Here is a 22,149-nt window from a genome sequence, read left to right as displayed (position 1 = left end):
AGCTGACAGCTCTCAGCTGTCAGCCCGACTGCTGACTGCGCAAGCGCAGCCGCCACGAGGATTCCTTAGCTGTCAAAACCAGACGCAGCCAATTGGTCCAGCTTTCAGGTGGGAGGAGAACGAAGGGCTGATTGGTCCAGCCAGCCACCAGCTGGCTGTAAAAATAGCAGAAGCCGGCGAAGTCTGTGTCGGGTACCTCAATAAACATTCAACTTAAGCCTGCTGTCTCCGTGTAATCCTTATGTTCAGCCACTTCAATAGATATGCACCAGTTAGTCAGTTGTTTTCTTATGAGATGGAGTCCAGAACCTCTGCCTGGCTCCAAATGCAGCATGCTGACATAGAATAAACTCTAAAACTTGCTCCATTCACATATTACACTAAACTCTTAAGTGTATCACTTAAGAGGATATAAACTAGAATAAATCATGGTTGGATAAAAATGGTAAATTAAGCTCTCTGTGAGGTTCACCATTTTCGGCTTGGTGCCTTGCTGGTGTCCTGCCATCAAAGGACTAGGGAGGGAGGATGTGAAGACAAATAGGCAATAAACCTGCATGCATGTTCTATGGGAATCCGGGAGGGGGAATAACAGCTGAAGAAAAGCAGAGCAATGTGGAACCAGTTAGTGCCAAGCATCTTCAAGGCCGGTTACCCTGAGTGTGGAACGTTACCAGCACAAATACCTCAGCATTCCCAAAACATTCTGGACGCATTGCATTGTCTGGGTTTGGTCATAGGAGGAGGGAAGAGGATGAAGGAAATAGTTTTGTACTGATGCACTCCCATCTGACTTTAGTACAACCAGCATCTCTTGGTAAAAGTACCTTTCACTTCAACCAAATGGAAGGTTTTTCTCCCTAAGAGATCAGACTGGGGCAGGTCTGACATTAGACAGAATCTGCAGTTGTGATCAACCTGGAGTGGACATCACTTCTACCATGGGGACCATGTACTTGATGTCAGCTTAAGGGAGCAATCAGGAAGAGATTGAAAGCTGGGGGGAGGCTTTGTTTAGGCCTCCTCTGGGACTGTATCTCTCCAAGCAGACAGGAGAGGCAGAAAGTTGAAGTGACCCGCTGAGACCCAAGTGGTCCCAGGGTGTCAGGAGGAAGAAAGATTGGGAAGAGAGAACCATGGGGGTGATCTTCACCTGTAGAAGCTGCATCAGTCACCAAAAAAATGCAAAGTAGAGCTGGAAGAACTGGAAGAAATAGAGATGAGCGGAGAGCATGGCCAGGCTGACTGGATGATGGAGCAAGCCATAAAGTTTATGCAGGGGGCTTTTGAAAACCTCAAAGCACGTGAAGCCCTCACCTGGGCAGCACAACCCAATGGCCAGCCATCTCCAGCCACAGTGAACAATGGGGCAACCACATCTGCTGCCACCAGCAGCATCAGAGCCAGTTATGTAACAGCAATGACCTCCACAGTCCCAGTTCCTGGGATGGCAACTCAACTTGCCTCCCCTGTAGGTTTATCACCAGTGAGGAGGAGTCAGAAGACCCCACCACTGGGCATGAAATTTAATGGGGATCCCCAGCAACTGGAATTCTTCATAGCCCAAGTTTGGATCTACATGCAGGAATATGGTCTGGAAATAACTGTAAGGCGGCAAAGTGAGATGGCCTGAGAAGGAGTTGTGGTGCATTGGATGGTCATCCTCCACAATGATGATGCCCTGGAGCTGAGAAACTTCAACCAATTCATAGTGGTACTCCACAAGTGATTTGAGGACCGCTGACCAACCGCAAAGCTAGAGATCACATCAAGACCATCAGCCAGGGACAGAGAGGCATAGCTGAGGACATGCAGGAGTTTTGCAACCTGATTTGTAGGCTCACCAATTGGCTGCAAGACATCCTGATTGGCTGCTTCAAAGACAGGCTGAGTGATGAGGTCTACAACACCTGCATCTACAGGGGTGCTCCTTCCTACCTGTCATGCCTGAGGAGGTGGAAATCAACTTAGCCCAAAACAAATATCACTGGGACGCAGTGGCGAAAATCCTCCCCAAGAAGCAGGAAGCACAGCCGAGCAGATCATGATCGAGGGTGAACAGCATTTTGAAGTTAAAGACATATTAGACTCCCGTTGACACCAAGGGAAATTCCAATACTTGGTTGCATGGAAAGATTTCCCTCACTCTGAAACCAAATGGGTGGACACCAAACACATTAAAGTGGCCAAACTCATAAAATGTTTCCACAACCAATATCCTGACAAACCAGTGACTCACTTCTTAACTGTATCCCCCCCCCTCTTTTCTCTCCTCTGCAGGACTAACATCCCTGTTTAGAAGGGCAGCATGTCAGGTCCACCATCTTCGGCTTGGTGCCTTGCTGGCATCCTTCCATCAAAAGACTAGGAGGAAGGGATGTGGGAGACAAATGGGCAATAAACCTGCATGCATGTTTTGTGAGAATTTGGGAGAGGGGATGGCAGCTGAAGAAAAGCAGAGCAACCGGTTCCTGCCAAGCATCTTCAAGGTCGTTTGCCTTGAGTGTGGAAAGTTACCAGCCCAAACACCTCAAAACATCCTGGTGACATCACATTGGCTGGGTGTGGACTAGTCATGGAGGGAGATAAGAGGATGAAGGAAATAGTTGTGCATTGATATGCAGGAAACTCAGATTCCACCTGATTTTACTGCAACCAGCATCTCTTTTTTTTGACCACGCCTCCAGAAAAGATGGCCGCTCACAGCTGATCGCAGAGATCGAGGGGAGCGAGTTTGGCATGGGGTCCTGCATGGGGCTGTTGCTCTCTAGCCCGGATGGGTGACAGGACCCTCCGAGGCTTCGGTGGAGCCCATATGAGTGCTGGAGATGACAATGGGGTGGCGCTAGAGGGGGCGGCGAGGCGGCAGGGTGGCAAGGCTCCCGGACATTAAATAGCTGAACGGGACGGCTCGGTCAGGCAGGCGGGCGACTTACAATGGCCAGCAGCGGCCGGCGGCATCCCATGGCAGCCTGTAAAGCGACTGACGATGGGCCAGTTGCAGCGAGCGGCATGTGGCTTATGCTGACGCGTTCGGGCTGGCAGAAGACATACAATGGCTGGTGGTAGCCGGTGGCATCTTGCGGCGGCCTGCAAATCAGCCAGTAAATGGCCTACTATGGCGCGCGGTGTGCGGTGGCCTGCAATGGACCTGCAACGGCCTGAAGAGGTGGTCCAGTCCTGCAGCCGCCTGTGGTGGAGCTGTAACGACCTAGGGCAGCCTAGAAAGGCAGTCCGGATGGCGAGGCTCCTGGACTTGTGGCTGCTGAGCTCATCTGCCCATATGTTAGATCTTGGCGAGCTTCCCCCCCAATGGAGGTTTTTTGGATGGTGAAGGCCGCTGTCCGATGGTTTGAGCGCCATTTGGAACCCTCCTAGACTGGTCTGGAGGGTGGGAACATCTGGAACCACTTGAAGAGACTTACTACAGCCCCTTGGTCGCGATGATATCTAGGACATGGAGATGGATGAATTTATCACCGTTCATCACTGGAGCTGCGAAGTTCACCACCAATAGACTATTCTACCAGCCATCGGACTTTCTCTCCTCCTGCGACCTACCCAGGGCTGGATAGTGGTTTCCTGAGATCTTGGTCACTGTGAGAGGGTGACCATGTTTTCAGGATCCACTGTTTCAGCTCTGTGGATTTAATATGCAGTTTATTCCAGCCAACCCGTTCTCTGCTCCTATTTCTACCTTTTGATGGCTTACACCAGAAATGAGCTACTTGCCCTGAGAGCTTCCTCCCTCTCTCAGATGTGGCCTTCCAACCTGCACCGCCGTTTCCTTAATGACGGGTCTTGGGACCCCGAGAGGTGGCATGGTGCTAAAAAGAGGCTTTATGGTTTTCTTTTAAAATTTTTTGAAGGGTTAGGGAGGAGGGAGGGTCAGGCCCGGCAGAATGAGAGGAAGATTCTACCGGACCTTTCTCAGTCTAGGTTGGCCGATAGCCACGGCAATATGGGGGCTGGGGAGAGTCTTGGGACCCAGGGGGATGGGGTAGGGATAGCGATCCCCACGGTGATTGGGAATGGCAACAGATGGATGAACAGAGGGCCATATCATAATATGGGATCACGCCCCCGCTATCTGCGAGCTGTGGCACGCTCCGACCCTCTGGCTCTCACCTGCTCTCCCGGGGAAGGGGGAGGGCAGACACCTGAGCTCAGGCTGATCTATTTAAATGCCAGGTCTGTTGTGAATAAAGCTCCCCTCATCCGTGATTTGATCGAGGAGGAAGACGCAGACCTGGCATGCATCACGGAAACTTGGTTGGGCCCGGAGGGAGGGGTCCCTCTGATTGATCTATGCCCTCCAGGTTTCCGTGTGCTATATCAACCTCGGGCTCAGGGTAGGTGAGGTGGCGTGGCGATCGTTATTAGAGAGACCCTCCGTCCACGGGAGACCACTGCCCCTCAGATAGATGGATGTGAGTCCCTCCTCTTAAGGTGGGGTCCTGGTGGTCAGTTAGGCCTGCTACTTGTATACCTCTCTCCAAGCTGCGTAGCAACGGCTCTGCCCAGGCTACTTGACACCCTCTCGGGATTGGTGGTTGAATTTCCCAGACTTATGGTTCTGGGAGATTTTAATCTGCCTTCCCTGGGTGGTACATCGGAGACAGCCCGAGAGTTCATGGCTTCTATGATGGCCATGGACCTGACCCAAATTATTCAAGACCCGACGCACGAGGGGTGAAACACACCTGATCTTATTTTTATCTCTGGGCAGTGGCTTAATGGTCTGGGAGGGGTTACTCCAACATCTCAACCCCTTTCATGGACAGACCATTATCTCCTACAGTTGGGCCTCCATCACGTCACCCCCCGCTGTTAAGAGGCGTAACCGACCAGATGGTTCCGCCCCAGGCGCCTGATGGACCCAGATAAGTTCCAGATGGCGCTTGGATTGATTCCTACCTCCCTCTCCCACAGCCCGGTCGAGTCCTTAGTTAATACCTGGCAACAGGCTGCCTCGGAGGCTCTCGACCGCGTTGTACCTTTGCGACCTCTGACCCGGTGCAGGTCCCGGCTCACTCCTTGGTTCTCCAAGGACCTGCGGGAGATAAAACGCCAGAGAAGGGGCCTAAAGAGCATTTGGAGAACCAGTCGGTCCGAGTCTGACCGAACACAGTTAAGATCCTTTTCTAGATTTTATCTTGTGGCAATGGAGGTGGCGAAGCGCGCTTACTTCACCACCCTCATTGCATCCGCAAATAACCGCCCAGCCACCCTGTTTAGGGTGGTCTGCTCCCTTTTAAATCAAGGGACGGGAGAGGACCCCTTACGAGGACGGGCTGAGGAATTTAGTAAATATCTAGTGGACAAAATTGCTCAGATTCGGGCTGGTCTGGACTCTGACTGGGCAGTATCTGATGAGAGGAAAACGATGAGTTTGGCTGAGAACATTTGGGAAGAGTTTGATCCTGTGACTCCAGATGAAGTGGACAGGATCATGGGAAAATTAAGTGCCGCCACGTGTTTGTTGGACCTGTGTCCCTCCTGGCTGGTCTATGCCTCTCGGGAGGTTACACGAGGCTGGATCCTAGCAGTTATCAATGCCTCACTAAGTGAAGGGTACTTCCCTGCTGCCTTGAAAGAGGCGGTGGTAAGGCCCCTCCTTAAGAAACCTGCATTGGACCCAGCTATTTTAAATAACTTCCATCCTCTCTCCAACCTTCGCTTTCTTGCAAAGGTCATTGAGAGCGTGGTGGCACGGCAGCTCCCTTTGGTTCTGGAGGAAACTGAGTATCTGGATCCATACCAATCAGGTTTCAGGCCCGGAGACGGCATTGGTCATGCTGGTGAATGACCCGAGATAGGGGTTATTCCTCTGTCCTGGTCCTATTAGATCTCTCAGCGGCTTTTGATACCATCGACCACGGTATCTTGCTGCGTCATCTTGAGGGGTTGGGAGTGGGAGGCACTGTTCTATGGTGGTTCTCCTCCTACCTCTCAGGCCATTCGCAGACGGTGTTGGCAGGGGGGCAGAGGTCGACCCCTAGGCCCCTTAGTTGTGGAGTGCCTCAGGGGTCGGTAGTCTCGCCTCTCCTGTTCAACATCTATATGAAACCGCTGGGAGAGATCATCCGTGGCTTCGGGGTGAGGTATCATCAATATGCTGATGATACCCAGCTTTTCATCTCCACCCCGAACCAACCCAGTAATGCCCTCAATGTGATATCCCGTTGCCTGGAAGCGGTACAGATTTGGATGGGAAAGAACAGGCTCCGGCTCAACCCGGCCAAGACTGAGTGGCTTTATGTACTGGCATCTCGTTTAGTCCAAGAGGTTCCATCCTTGGTTATAGGAGGAAAGATGTTACCTCCCGTTGATAGAGCGTGCAATCTGGGTGTCCTCCTGGATTCACGACTCAGTTTTGAAGATCATATTGGAGTCGTGGCTAAGGGGCATTTGCCCAGATTCGCCTGGTATGCCAGTTATGCCCCTTTCTGGACCGAGATGCCCTACGCACAGTCACCCATGCACTCGTTACCTCCCGTATAGATTACTGCAATGCTCTCTACATGGGGCTGCCCTTAAAGACCACCCGGAGGCTTCAGCTGGTGCAGAATGCGGCTGCACGGGTCGTGATGGGAGCACCCCAATACTCCCATATTACACCCCTCCTGCGTGAGCTGCATTGGTTACCGGTTGCCCTCCAGGTGAGATTTAAGATGCTGGTACCTACCTTTAAATCCCTACATGGCTTAGGACCGGGATACTTGCAGAACCATCTGCTGCCAGGAACGAATTCCCATCACCCAGTACGCTCACACAGAGAAGGCCTCCTCAGGGTACCGTCGGCTAGACAATGTCGGCTGGCAACCCCCAGGGGGAGGGCCTTCTCTGTGGGAGCGCCAGCCCTGTGGAACCAGCTCCCCCATGAGCTTCGGATAGCCCAAGATCTCCAATCCTTTCGCTGTGGCCTCAAAACACTCCTTTTCCACCTGGCTGACCTGGACTGATAGGGATTTTAATTATGTTTTTAATTTTTAACTCTAATTTTTAATTTATTTTAATTTTAATTTATTGTACAGAGGCCTTTAATTTTAATTTTATCTTAACTTCCGTATTTATTATATGTTATTGTTGTTAGCCGCCCTGAGTCCTTCGGGAGATAGGGCGGCATATAAGTCCCAATAATAAATAAATAAATAAATAAATAAATAAATAAATAAATAAATAAATAAATAAATAAATAAAAAGTAGCTTTCACTTCAACCAAATGGGGTTGAGGGTTTTTGTTCCCAAAGGGATCAGACTGGGGCAGGTCTGACATTCCCTTTTACATCTTGCCACTGAGGACCAGTCTGCTTAGGAAGCCAATAGGGACAGCTCATCCTTTTACTCTCTTTGGGTGAATAAGAGCTTATTAATTTCCACAATCCGTAGGCAAGTTACTTTCAATACAGCTGAGTTGCTGTGCTGGCTGATCCAATGCTCATTTATTTACTGGGAATCATTCAGGTGATTTTTAGTCAAAAAAGAGCATGACAATTAAAATAACAATATTGCAATAAAATTGTAGAGAAAAAACATAAATCAATAACCATAACCATAACATAAATCATAACCAGTTTGGCAGTTTGAGTTTTACCGGCTCAAGGTTCACTCAGCCTTCCATCCTTCCGAGGTGAGTAAAATGAGGGCCCAGATTGTTGGGGGCAATGTGCTGACTCTGTAAACTGCTTAGAGAGGGCTGTAAAGCACTGTGAAGCGGTATATAAGTGTTATTGCTATAATAGCTTCTTAAAAGAGGTAGATTCATGCCTCTACTGACATTGTGAAGAAGCTATTTTTAAAACTTAGGGGCATTCCCAAAATAAACCTTCCATCATTGGCCAAAATGGCAGGACTGCCTGTGATTATCTTCACATGTTCTTAAAGAATGGGAAAGCAAAAATGAGAAAAATCATTCATACAAATACTTTAGGCCAACAACATAAAGGACTTTAGAAGTTAGCACACTAATACTTTAAATTTGTCAGGGATACTTTCCAGCTAAAGTAGTAGTTCATGTGGAAGAAAACAGATCAATAAGGACATCATACAAAAGAGATGCTAATTTATTTATTTATTTATTTATTTATTTATTTATTTATTTATTTATTTATTTATTTGTTTTTATAAACCGCCCTTCTCCCGAGGGACTCGGGGCAGTGTACAGAGTAAGGTAGGTATACAGATTGAAACAATACTGAAAAACAATAGTCAAAACAAACTGGGACCCCAATTAGAGCTATCAGGCCAGGCCGGACTGCTGGAACAGGTAAGTTTTTAAGTCGCGCCGGAAGGTGCGGAGGTTGGGGGCCATCCGGATTTCAGTTGGCAAGCAGTTCCAGAGGGCTGGCGCACCCACTGAGAATGCCCTCCCCCTGGGGGCCACCAGCCGACATTCCTTGAGCGGTGGCACCCTGAGGAGGTCCTCTCTGTGGGAGCGCACAGGACGGTGGGGTGTTGACATTGGCAGAAGGTGCTCCCGTAGGTAGTCCGGACCCATGCCATGTAGGGCTTTGTATGTCATTGTTAGCAGCTTGAATTTCACTCGGAAGGCAACCGGAAGCCAGTGCAGCTCACGGAGGAGAGGTGTGACATGGGAGTATCGGGAGGCCCCCAAAAGTGTCCGTGCCGCTGCACTTTGCACCAGTTGAAGCTTCCGAGTGGATCTCAAGGGCAGCCCCATGTAGAGAGCGTTACAGTAGTCTAGGCGAGAGGTCACAAGGGCATGGGTGACTGTACGTAAGGCATCCAGGTCCAGATAAGGTCATAGTTGGCGCACCAGTCGAACCTGGGAGAAGGCCCCCTTGGTCACAGCTCCTATGTGATCTTCCAGGGATAGCTGCAAGTCTAGGAGGACACCCAGGTTGCGGGCCCTATCAACAGGGGGTAGTAACTCATCCCCGATGTTAAGGGGTGGGATGCTCTGAGTATCCTGGCTTGCCGGTACGTACAGCCATTCAGTCTTGTCCGGGTTCAGTTGAAGCCTGTTCCTCCCCATCCATTCCCGGACCACTTTCAGGCAGCGGGACATCACGTCGAGGGCATCACTGATGCTGTTTGGAGTTGAGATGAAAAGCTGGGTGTCATCAGCATACTGATGGTACCCTACTCCAAAGCTACGAATGATCTCACCCAGCGGTTTCATGTAGATGTTGAACAGGAGAGGCGAGAGGACCGACCCCTGAGGGACTCCGCAAACGAGAGGCTTCGGGGTCGACCTCTGTCCCCCTGCCAGCACCGACTGCGAGCGACCCTGGAAAAAGGAGGAGAACCAACGCAGAACCGTGCCTCCCACTCCCAGTCACCTGAGGCGCCGCAGCAAGATATCATGGTCGATGGTATCGAAAGCCGCCGAAAGGTCTAATAAGACTAGGACAGAGGCATGGCCCCTGTCCCGGGCTCTCCAGAGATCATTCATCAGAGCGACCAATGCCGTCTCCGTGCTGTAGCCCAGCCTGAAGCCCGATTGGCACGGGTCTAGATAAACCGCTTCATCCAGGACCTGAGGAAGTTGATGCGCCACCACGCTCTCAACAACCTTCGCAAGGAAGCGAAGATTGGAGACTGGACGAAAGTTATTCAATGAGGATGGGTCCAAGGTGGGCTTCTTGAGGAGAGGTCTCACCACCGCCTCCTTCAAGGCGGTGGGGAAGTGACCCTCACTCAGAGAAGCAGAGATGACTGCCAGGAACCAGCCTCGTGTCCCCTCTCAAGCCGCATAAGCCAGCCAGGAAGGGAACGGGTCCAGTAAGCATGTGGAGGAGCTCAACCTCCTCATAATCCTGTCCACTTCCTTAGGAGTCACAGGATCAAATTCCTCCCAGATGACGTCGACAAGACTGTCCATGTCCTGTTCTTCCAACTCTGCCCAGTTGGAGTCCAGGCCGGTTCGAATCCGAGCGATTTTATCCAACAGATATTGACCGAATTCCTCGGCTCGACCCTGCAAGGGTTCCTCCCTCACCTCTTGGTTCAGTAGGGAGCGAGTCACCCTGAACAAGGCAGCCGGGCAATTATCTGCGGACGCGATGAGGGTGGAAAAGTAGTTGGATTTTGCCACCCTTATCGCTGCGAGATAAGACCTGGTGAGGATTCTTAATCGCAATCGGTCGGATTCGGATCGACTGGATCTCCAATGGCTCTCTAGGCCCTGTTTCCGACGCTTCATCTCCCGGAGCTCCGCGGTGAACCATGGGGCTCACTGGGATCAGAGGCCGCAGGGGTACAACTCGGTCCAGAGCCTCCGTGGCTGCCTTTTCCCAGGCTTCCACTAAGGCATCCGCCGAGCTGTGAGCAGGGAGTGCATGTGCGTCCCCAAGCGCTGCCTGGAACCTATCAGGGTCCATTAGGCGCCTAGGGTGGTACTATCTGGTTGGCACCGTGCACCCACGGCGGGGGGTGGCAAAGGGGAAGTCTAGCCGTAATGTGGTTTGTGTGACTAATGTAGAAATTGCTAAATTATTTTTGAATCCATTCAGGTTTCAAAGGCTGCTTATGCACATGGAAACACATTTAGGATGGGCATGTAACCATCTTTGGCCCCTGAGCAGTCCAATGGAAAACCAGAAGCTTGGAAGGTCCACTCCCTCTCAGGCAGTCTGTGTTGCACCACAATGGAAAAAGAAGACACACCGTAGCAGCTCTTGGCTCAAGAAGTCAGATGGGATAAGCAATATTAATGCCTCCAGTTAGGTCTCCTTCTTGATATATCTTTATCTCCTTCATCAATACATCTTCTCAAGTGCTTTTTCAAAAATGTCTATGTGTAGTGATGGCACAGTGTTTTCTTCACATGGAATAATATCCCTCTCAGTGGAAAATGATTTCAGGCAGAAGACAACACTGCAACTTCAAAATGCTACTACCTAGCTAAGGAAGAAAAGGTAGCATCATTTGGCGTGGATTCTTGGGCCATCTGATTAAGAAACTTTAGGCAGGGATGGGTTATATCTCAGAAAAAGGGAGGACTTTAAACTAAATCAGCAGGGGGAGCATGTTGTCTTGGATGGAGAAGTGTCAATCAGCAAGAACGGTGCTGGCAATTAAGGAAACTGTCTAAGAAAGAGTACGCAAAAATCCTACACTCATGAAGGGAAGAGAACAGTAAATATGCACAGGTCACTATTAATTAGGCCCAAGAAAAAGGAACCTGGAGTGAAAGTCTATTTAAAAAGTTATAAGCCTATGACATGTAGCATCCACAATTAGACAATGTGTGTTGTGATGTCACAGTACGAACAATGCCCCTTACTTTCTTGTATATAGTGTCATGAGGCAAATACTAAATGGGGAGGTCTTGCATTTCATCTCATTTCATCACATGTCCCACTTCAGCAGATATCACAGCCTGTGAAAAAAAACCAGGACTTTGAATATGTCAACTCTGTTGATAACCTCTGGGTGAAATTAAAGGCAAAAATGATCCATTCTGAAAATCTGTCCAGGTCACATAATACCTAAGCAGAGAAGGCAGACAGGGCCTTTTAAAATCATCTCTCCAGGTTTTCCAAAGGACACACATATGCTCTGGGGAAACTATACCCTGATACCTGCTGGAAACTAACTTAGCTCAGATTGGTCAGTTCAACTATCCTGAATTTAGGGATCTCAGATTCCAAACAACATGTACACCCTGCAATAACATCTGTTGCTTTATTAAAAAAAACTTATTACTTTCAAATTTATATCCTATGCCATCTATTTCTATAGACTTAATCTTAATCTTATAATCTCTGTTCTATGTCCTTAACAGAATAACAGAGTTGGAAGACCTTGGAGATCTTCTAGTCCAACCCCCTGCCCTGTACCATTTCATACAAATGATTGTCCAATTTCTTCTTAAAAATCTCCAGTGATGAAGCACCCACAACTTTTGAAGGCAAGCTTTCCCACTGGTTAGTGGTTCTGTCAGGAAATTTCTCCTTACTTCTAGGTTGGTTCTCTCCTTGATTAGTTCCCATCAGTTGGTTCTTGTCATGCCTTCTGGTGCTTTGGAGAACAGGCTGACCCCTATTCTTTGTGGCAGTTCCACAAATATTGGAATACTGCTATCATATCATCCCTACTACTTCTTTTCATTAAACTAAACATACTCAATTTCTACAACTGTTCTTCATATGTTTTAGCCTCCAATCCCCTAATCATTTTTGTTGCTCTTTTCTGCATTCTTTCTAGAATCAAAACATCTTTTTTATGTTGTGGTGACCAAAACTGGATGCAAGGCCTGGAGACTAAAACATATGAAGAGGCAATTACATGTGTGCCTCACTTAACAACTGCAGTGTGATTTACAACTGTTAAGGGCAGGCTACATTATGATTGGACATTGAGGACTACTTGCAATTTCTTCTATTTCTTCTATATCTTAGGATGTAATTGATCTGGTTCTACAGTCTTGACTTCATTTACATTTCTTCTGCTCTCTTTGTTTATCTTTAGTCTAATTCTCTCCTTTCACTATAGTGGCAAAACAGTAGATAGACTTTTCCATTTTGAGAAAAGATGTAAACATTAATTTTACATGTTCTCCCTTCTCAAAATCATTTTCTTTCTTTCTTTCTTTCTTTCTTTCTTTCTTTCTTTCTTTCTTTCTTTCTTTCTTTCTTTCTTTCTTCTTTTTCTTTATGCAAAATGTTTACAACCATTTTGCTCTTCCTTCTGTTTCTGACATGTAAAAGAAAAAAAATCTGGTTTGTTGCTGTTTTAGACATTCCCTTAGACTCAGCTCATTCTGAATTTAGTCTTTCTGACCAAGTTCCAACTACTTCTGGTAACTGCCTTGCATTCTTCTTTGGCTATATTCCCCTTCACACAAGATTTGTTTTCTCTTCAACAATGTAGAGATCTCTGTATATATCCATGTTGGTCTCTTTTAATTTCCTCCATTTTTTCTTTCAATAGAAATTGCTAGGAATAACATTTTCAGCATATAATTTCCAAGGATCTCTCATCTTTCCCAGATACTTTTCTCCTTCAGGATTTCAAGCCTTTGGATCTGACTTATCTTCTACTGAACTCATTGAAATCTGCTCCAAGAAGCCCAGGAGGTACATCTGACTCTTCTTTATTCCTCCGCTCCTTGATATCCTAAGTCAAGGATTGCATGGTTGTTTTTTTCAAGGAGCTGTCACCGTCACTTCCTCAACCAATCTCTGGCTGGCTGGCTCCCTGGCTCCTTCTTCTACCTTTTGGGCAATGACGTTTTCAACAAGAGACAACAGGAATCTGCTGAACCTCTGAGACTTCATAGAGTTAGTGGAAATCTCCCATTGCCATTATTGCTTCTTTGCATAATTTGGTCGGCTGACATGGAACGGCCCTATCCATCTCTTCCAAACAATTAATAATCTAGTATGATATTGGTTTTGTTTCTCTTATCCTTACCCAAACACTCTCAACATAATTTCCATGCTGTGATTTGTGAATTTCTATTCATCCACATATGGTTTCTCTTTATATAGCACAACAACCCCTAACTTTTTATCCAGTCTGAAATCAGTGTAATGCAGTAACTACAAATATGTATATACAGTAATATAATGCCTTAATAGGAAAGGTGAAATAATGAAAGGTTACTAGGATGTGTGTGGAGGGAATGTCTGTTGCTGCAAACTACAGAAAGTTTTCCTTCTGGAGTAGCAGCGGAGAAGCTCTTAACCGATGGAGCAGTTCCCCTGGCTTAAAGCCAATACTTCTGAAAGATAGAATAGGGCCATTAAATAACAATGAAAAGCAGATCTTCTTGAAAAACTAAAGGGTGAGTCATATCCCCTGAATTCATACAAAAAGTGAATCTATTGGTAATTACCAGGGTGTGAATTGTTTTACCTTAATTACCGTACTTGACAGCTTTGACAGTGCTGTAATTTATGTCCTTAAGCGTCTATCTCCCAACATTAAAAGTTAATTCTATAATTAATGTAATATTAATAGTAACCTTTTAAATGTTTATAAAGAGATTTATGAGTTAATGGGATTTATAGTAACAAAACAGGAAATTCTTAAGAGAAAAAAAATTCCATGGAACATCAAAGCTATGCTTCAGTTTGCTTCTGTATTGCAAACTTTACTGTTAGTGTCTAGTTTTCATTTTCTCCCTGTAAGAGCCTCTGTTGTATGACTGACACATTAATTTTACACATTAGTTCTGAACCAATTGGCTGCACTGTGCAATAGTGTTAGTGCACACTCTTGGAACATCCGTGCAAATGTTCATGTCTTCAAGATAGTGACAGAGTGGATCAATGCACTTTCCTTAAATAGCCTGGGACACTGACCATCAAGACCTGGGTTAGGGATAGATGAAATGGTGATCCAAAATAAGAGTAGGAATGATGTATTTGGTTATCACAGCATAAAATCTGTTTACTGATATTTGTACTTGCAGTAGTTTATTCCTTCTGCAAAGATAAAAAACTTACAAGGATGATCTTCATCTAATGGGTTTTAGTGATATCAGAGGATTTGCAGATATTGTGGAGTTGTGTCAACATCTTTTTATTATTATTATTATTAAAGAGTTTTACAAAAAAATTTTTTACAATACATATCCCCAAAACCCACCCGCCCCAAACCACCCCCCTCCCCCCCACTTCCCAGAGCTGAATACAGGGTCATAAATATAATAATCATATTCTAACTAAAATTATCCATTATAAAATTAACCAAATTCATAATGTGCTTTAACTCCCCTTTAACATTGATACATTCAAATTATTAAAAACATAATAATAATAACTTAAACAAAAATATAATCAATACTAATACTAAAATTAATAACTATCTAAAATCTACTCATAAGCTAAATGGAACTTTTTAGTTCCACATTTATTCTGAATATAATCTATCCATCTCCTCCAAACTGAAATATATCTTTCTTGCGAATGATCCTTCAAATAAGCAGAAATCTTAGACATTTCTGCAAGATTCGATACCTTAAGTACCCATTCTTCTATAGTAGGCAAACTATCCTTCTTCCACCAGTAACCGTGCTGCTGTTATAAAGTTCAACATCAAATTGATTTCTTTGGTATCACAATCTACAACAATACCCAATAAAAACAATTGTGGAGAAAACTTTATCTTTCTCTTAGAAATCTTTTGAATGTTCCACCAAATTTTAATCCAAAAAGCTTTTATATTTCTGCAAGTCCTCCACATATGAAAATAAGTAGCATCTAAACTACCACATCTCCGGCATTTAGACTGTAGGTTAGGATACATATTAGACAACTTTTTGGGATCCAAATGCCATCTATAAAACATTTTATAAAAATTTTCTCTTAAATTTTGAGCCTGAGTAAATTTAACATTTCTGACCCAGATTACCTCCCAAGTATCCAACGGAATTGGTTCCTGTATGTTTTGTGCCGACTTTATCATACAATCTTTAACTAATTCCGTTTCTGAGTCCAATTCAATTAAAACATTATATATCCTCTTTATATGTGCACGATTTAAATCTCTAATTTGTTTTACTAAGTTTTCATCTGTAATTGTAATGCCAACCTTCTGATCCAGCTTCCACCTAGCTTTCAGTTGGGTGTATTGGAACCAAGAGTAACTTATGTTTTCTTAGATGTTTTAATTCATCTAATGATTTAAGTTGCCAATTATTCCCTTCCAATCTAAGTAGTTCCTTATAGGAAAACATATCCAAACTCACTCCCATAGATACACCTTCTATCGCGTGTCCGGGAATTCCCCAAATCGGTATTTTATAATTTAACTTATAATAATACTTTTTCCAGACAGAGTCGTGTCAACATCTTGATCACTCTGTAGAATAGAGAATGCACCTAGCTGGCAAAATTGCTACCAAATGTCATTTTCTTGTTGGCAAAGCAATTTTAAACAACTATCGTCCGGTCTCCAACCTTCGCTTTTTAGCGAAGGTTGTTGAGAGCGTGGTGGCGCAGCTGCTCCCTTTGTTCTTGGATGAAGCTGATTATCTAGACCCGTACCAATCGGGTTTCAGGCCCGGGTACAGCACGGAGATGGCAATGGTCGCGCTGGTGAATGATCTCTGGCGGGCTCGGGACAGAGGTTGCTCCTCTGTCCTAGTCCTTTTAGACCTCTCAGCGGCTTTTGATACCATCGACCATGGTATCCTGCTGTGACGTCTCAGGGGGTTAGGAGTGGGAGGCACAGTTCTTCAGTGGTTCTCCTCTTACCTTCTGGGACGCTCACAGTCGGTATTGGCAGGGGGGCAGAGATCGATCTTGAGACCTCTCATTTGTGGAGTTCCTCAGGGATCGGTTCTCTCGCCTCTCCTGTTCAACATCTATATGAAGCCACTGGGTGAGATCATTCGTGGTTTTGGAGTTGGGTATCACCAATATGCTGATGATACCCAGCTTTTTATTTTGACCCCAAACCACCCCAGTGATGCCCTCGACGTGATGTCCCATTGCCTGGAAGCGGTCCGGGTCTGGATGGGGAGGAACAGGCTTCGACTCAACCCTGACAAGACTGAGTGGCTGTTCGTGCCGGCATCCCGGGAAATTCCGATTATTCCATCTTTGGCCATGGGGGGTGAGCTATTACCCCCGTAGATAGGGCTCGCAACTTGGGGGTCCTTCTAGATTCACAGCTCTCTTTGGAAGAGCATATTGGAGCTGTGACTAGGGGGGCCTTTGCCCAGGTTCGCCTGGTGCACCAGTTGCGGCCCTATCTAGACCGGGATGCCTTGCGTACAGTCACTCATGTGCTCGTGACCTCTCGTTTAGACTACTGTAATGCTTTCTACATGGGGCTGCCCTTGGGGTCCACCCGGAGACTTCAACTGGTGCAGAATGCAGCCACGCGAGTTGTCTTGGGGGTTTTCCGATACTCCCATGTTACACCTTTGCTCCGCGAGCTGCATTGGTTACCAGTTGCTCTCCGGGTGAAGTTCAAGGTGTTAGTGATGACTTACAAAGCCCTTCATGGCATGGGTCCGGATTACCTACGGCAACACCTGCGGCCGGCATCAACTTCCCACCGTCCAGTGCGCTCCCACAGAGAGGGCCTCCTCAGGGTGCCGCCGATCAAAGAATGCCGATTGGTGGCCCCCAGGGGGAGAGCGTTCTCAGTTCCAGACCTTTGGAACTGCTTACTGGTTGAGCTCCGGACGGCCCCCGACCTTCGCTCCTTCCGGCGCAATCTCAAAACCTTCTTTTTCGAACAAGCTGGCCTGGTCTGACGGGATGGGGTTGGGTTTTTATAAATAGTTTTAATTTTAATATGTATTAATTTTATGGGCATAATGGTTTAATGGCTTTTTAATTTTTGTATTCTGTTTTTATTATGTATTGCCCTGTTCACCACCCTGAGTCCTTCGGGAGAAGGGCGGTATACAAATTAAATTATTATTATTATTATTATTATTATTATTATTATTATTATTATTATTATTATTATTATTATTATTATTATTGCCAATTTTTTGGGCTGTGAGAAGCATGAAAGGTACTTCACAAAGTATATGAGCACAAGTGAAGTATCTGTCCTGGAAGTTTTATCTATTTCAAAGCTTGCTCAGCTACTGTGCCAGCTGTTCCTGGATCATGTGTCCATGGACATCCTTCAAAGCAGCTGTGCAAGCTTACAAGAGATGCAGCAGTTTGAACTTCTTGAGATGTGATTTGTTTGTGCTATCACTTGCAAAGTGCTTCTTTTGAATGGTTTGCATAACTCCACAAATTAGCTTCTTGGTATATTTTTATGCTGAGCACAGTGAAACCAGAAAAATAATGTCTAAAATACAAATAAGATTGCTGAGCCTGAGTGGAATTCATTATTGAGCCTAATGAGGAGGTGACAAAAAATGGTTTTTCCCAGTTATATTCTCAGTGTTGTCCACCTGAACTGCTTTAGGTACCCACAAGTTTCTTATGCCCTGACCCTATCAGAATTAATTGCATGTTTCACAGCTTGCTATGATAAAATTTATCCAATTATATTAGCAGAGGTGTCCAAATCTTGTCTATATACAGGTAGTCCTTTACTTTGATTGGTCACCTAGCAAGTGTTCAAAGTTATGATGAACCCTGAAAAAAGGGACTTACAACCCAGATTTCAGGTTCTGATGTCCAGAACCTATGTAGTCACATGGATGCTCAGCAGCCAGCCCACATTTAAGGCTGTTTGCAATGCTCCATGGACTACTTACAGTTTCCAGCAAAAAGAGTTCCATAATGAACAATGGGTTTGCTTAATGACTGCAGGGTTCACTTAGCAACCACTGTGTTTGTTTTATGATCACAGTGTTCACTTAATGACTGCTGCAAAAGAAAGTTGTAAAATTGGGTGCAGCCACATGGTCTTTGTGAACCTTCACAACTTACAACCAAAATTTAAGAATTCATTAATCATAAGTCAAGGACTACCTTTAGTTGTTTTGCAGAAATTTCAATTGTTGAGACCCAATGAGATAAGGTCACTGGACAAGTTCAATCAATCACATGTTGCCTATTTTGGCTTGTTAGATTTAGTTAACAGAGGGCATCTACCAGCCTTTATTAAACAAGTAATAATCAAGCTGTTGCCCTATTCAGAACCTAACCATAGTGATCCAAGCCAGTTATTAAAGCTCTCTTCTTGGTCAGCTCTAAGCAATTTGAGATGAAGTTAATCTTCCAGATCCATTTCAATCCTTTTAAGTTTATGTTTGTGGTAAAATTTTAGTTATCCCAGTGATTTTTGCCCAGAGATTGTTGAATACAATTCTATTACTTCTCTTGGACTTTGCAGTATTATTTAATATTCCAACTAAAACATTTTTGTACCAAAAATGTGAATTGACAGAGGCATATTTCAGCTTGGAGCTCAATTTTATCCTTTATATTTATGAAATTATAGAGCAGATCATTTGGGGATGTGAACTGAGATGTCAATATGTAGTTTATGTCCCATTTTCTCTTCCTTTTTTTGATTTAGGTAAACCATTAGATGTCTTGAACTAATGCATGGTTAATTGGATGAAGCCCTATATTGAAATTTGGTAGGGACAAGATGGTGGCTGCCCAATGCTGAAGCTATTCTAGAAAGTTTTTATTTTTGAAAGATCAAGTTGGTAATTTGGTTCCTGGATGCATTACTGTAAGGACCCACCTCAATCAGTTCTCCCAAGAAAGCAGAACTCTTGAAATGGCATCATTTCAAAAGGAACTTTTATTGGGAGGTGTTGACAGTAGGAATAGAAGACAGGATCTGAAGGTTTCCCATGCGAATCAAGCAATGAAAAGTGTCCATAGTAACCCCACCCTAACTGTCCATCCAGATGGTTCAAACAGGCCAATCCACAGGTGTGAAAGTGCCGTGGGAACAGAGTGATAAGGCACCACTTCCAAGGCTGTTAGGTGTCTGTGCCATTCCTTCTGCACTTGGAGATAAGGCAGATGGCTGGAGGTACATTTCATTCTCACCCCATTAGAGACACATCAAAGAGGATAGATCAAGAGACAGAGCAAAGCAAATACACATCGGCACCTGAAGCTTCCGCCTCACCCCCAGGAGAATGGCAGAACCCAAAAAGAATAAGAAATCCCATGCACACAGATCATAGGGTTCTAACAATTACTGTCATTAGGTTAGTTAAAGCATATAAACTTAGTCTAAAACACCAGCTACAAGCTTTCTATATATACTCTGGTAACCAATCATCTGAATGTATCATACACAGTTATCTTTTTTTTGTCAATTTATTAGACAGAACAGGGGTCAGCACATGTTGAAAGCATGTTATCAGCACTTTCATGAAATGGTTCCCACAAGGGAGTGACCAATATACCAGAAAGAAAAGCAATATTCAAAAAATAAATGTAGCAGAAATCAAACAAAGCACTGTACTGCAGTCAGCATAAAGGAGAATGAAGCTACCCTTGAAAAAAGGAATGCAAGAACTTATGGTAAATTTCCATTCAGTCCTGGGAAGGAAGGAAGAATAAGAATGAAAATTCAAGCTAATCTGCTTTTATTGTCTTTAATGAGAAACAGAAGGAAATTTGTCAGGTTTTCAGGATTCTAATATTGTACCCTACAACCATAGAGTTCCAGTAGCATTTATAGTATTTCTCTCTTGAAGTGGCCTTCTTTGAAGTGATGACAGTCACTTATCACTTTGTTTTCTGTCTAGGGCCTTAAGTCATTGTGGTAAGATTGTGCAAAACTGTCAACTGTTGACATCCCTTTAAAATATTCCAGGAAACATGGTATCATTGTTCTTCTGGACTGCATTAATTCAGAAACTATAGAGAACTGTCCTGTAGTTTTCAAGCAGTAAATCTTCCACAATGAGAAGTAGTTAATGATGTTCTAGATATAGTGAGATACCCAACTTCCAAATATAGCTACAAATTACTATTGACTTAGCCAATAAAATAATGTGATAACATCACTTCTATATTACCTGTTACTCTATTTCTAGGCTCAGTTCAAATATTGACAATGGTATTTAATGTCCTGAAGGCATGAGACAGATAGTTGGCTTCTGAAAGAGAAGAGAATGAGCATGACAAATAAACAAATAAACATACCTTTATTGTAATACCAAAAACATGGTAACTATGTAAGACAGTTAATAGTTTCCCTGCAAGCAGAAATGGTAAATTAGAATTTATTCCTATTCAATTCTGAAAGCCTTCATGCTTTTTTCACCTTCTCCAAAAAGAGGCTATTACCAATATCTGTGCAATATCTTTTGTTGTAACTTCTCTCAAAATTTTAATATTCCAAAATGTATTGCTTTCCACCCAATATTTGGTTAATTTTCACATATTGATTGTTCTTCTTAGTTGAGGTTTTGAATAGTATTTTAACATACCAAAATACTTTTCAAATACAATTAAAAAGACTAATTTATGTGTGAAAATTAACTAGATGTTGGGTGGAAAGCATTAAAATGGGTAAAGAATGAATGTGTCATGGTTCCGATAGATGAAACCCATTAAAGAACTTCAAGGCAAGAATTCTTCCTTAAAGAACATTTTATTCAGGAAACAAAGTATCGGCACTACATGTTGTTGTTAGCTGTGAAGTCGTGTCCAACCCATTGCGACCCTATGGACAATATTCCTCTAGGCCTTCCTGTCCTCTACCATCTTCTGGAGTCCGTTTAAGTTCATGCCTACTGCTTCAGTGACTCCATCCATCATTCTCTGTCGTCCCCTTCTTCTCTTGCCCTCAATCTTTCCCAGCATTAGGCTCTTCTCCAGTGAGTCCTTCCTTCTCATTAGGTGGCCAAAGTATTTGAGTTTTAGCTTCAGGATCTGGCCTTCTAAAGAGCAGTCAGGGTTGATCTCCTCTAGGACTGACCGGTTTGATCGCCTTGCAGTCTAAGGGACTCGCAGGAGTCTTCTCCAGCACCATAGCTCAAAGGCCTCAATTCTTTGGTGCTCAGCCTTTCTTATGGTCCAACTTTCACTGCCATACATTGCAACTGGGAAGACCATAGCCTTGACTATACACACTTTTGTTGACAGGGTGACGTCTCTGCTTTTCAGTGTGCTGTCTAGATTTGTCATGGCTTTCCTCCCAAGGAGCAAGCGTCTTTTAATTTCTTGGCTGCAGACCCCATCTTGGAGCCACCTTGGAGCCCAGGAAAATAAAATCTGTCACTACCTGCATTTCTTCCCCATCTATTTGCCAGGAATTGAGAGGGCCGGATGCCATGATCTTGGTTTTCTTAATGTTAAGTTTCAACCCATGTTTTGCACTCTCCTTCTTCACCCGCAACAAGAGGCTAGTTCTTGATCCACACAATCAAAGGCTTTAGCATACTCAATGAAGCAGAAGTAGATGTTTTTCTGGAACTCTCTAGCTTTCTCCATGCAAAGTCGCGTGGTCACACAGAGAGACGGACACTGGAGCTGAGTAGTAACTTCTTTATTGGATCAGGAATGAAGCTGGGGCAAAGGGGTTACCTGGCGTCTATTTATACCTGCCCAGGTGAATCGCTACCAATAGATTCAAACCTGGGCTTCCCGCCAGTGCAGGTGGCCAATGGATTTAAACCCTGGCTTCCCGCCAGAGCTGACCATGCCCTGGGGCTGTCAACGACTTGCTCTATTCAGGCTTTCCCGCCAAAAGCGGTTGTAGCCTGGAGCTGTCCAGCCCCCTGCTGTGCTGACATCCTGTGTATGCTTAAGAGCATACACTACACCCCTTCCC

The sequence above is a fragment of the Vipera ursinii genome, assembly GCF_947247035.1.
Source record: "Vipera ursinii genome assembly, chromosome: 1".
In the NCBI taxonomy this organism is placed as follows: Eukaryota; Metazoa; Chordata; class Lepidosauria; order Squamata; family Viperidae; genus Vipera; species Vipera ursinii.
This window is presented reverse-complemented; position numbering follows the sequence as displayed.